Consider the following 768-nt stretch of genomic DNA (forward strand, 5'->3'; position numbering starts at 1 on the left):
TTTGAGTATCTTTCGTAAGTTTTGTTTTTAAGGTTTCCTTTAGTTGTTCCACATACCCGGCTGTATTTACTAAGCTTAATTTGTCTCCAATGTAGCCGTATGCCACCTCACATCCTAGGTAGCTTGACCTACCACTGTTTTGGTTCTAATGTGTTCGTCCCCGCAGAGGCTATCGTCTTAAATTTTTCTGTTCAGATCAACGTTAGTTTTGGCACTTGACTGTTTCAGTAAATAAATTCCTTTCTGAAGTTCCTCTTCTTTATCTACTAGGATCACTGAATCGTCAGCAAACAGAAAGTTATTTAAAAGAGTCCTCATGTCTATGTGTATACCGTCCTGAAATTCAGTATTCCATGTATGCATTCTTTCATCTAAGTTAATGTCAGACAAAAATGGGGAGATACGGCAGCCTTGTCCGCCCGTTTATTGGTTTATATCTCATTAGTCATTTTTCCGTTGAGATCTAGAGTGATGGTCATGCTCTAATACAAACTTTTTATCACGTTTATTAGATGTTTCGGAAATCTATGGTTCTTCTTCATCTCCCAAAGATTTTCTCTATTAACATTACCAACAGATTTTCCTTTAATATATAAAAGCAATGTACGTTTATTTATTATATTCTCTGCGTTTCTATATTACCTACTGTAAAATAAAAACTACATCTATCGTAGACCGTTCCTTCCTAAAACCCATTTGTTCCCCATGCAACAATAATTTTGTCATGTTCTTGAGTCTTGTGTTTAAAAACTTAGCATATACCTCGCA

This window comes from Schistocerca piceifrons, chromosome 3 (genome assembly GCF_021461385.2).
Source record: "Schistocerca piceifrons isolate TAMUIC-IGC-003096 chromosome 3, iqSchPice1.1, whole genome shotgun sequence".
Classification (NCBI taxonomy): domain Eukaryota; kingdom Metazoa; phylum Arthropoda; class Insecta; order Orthoptera; family Acrididae; genus Schistocerca; species Schistocerca piceifrons.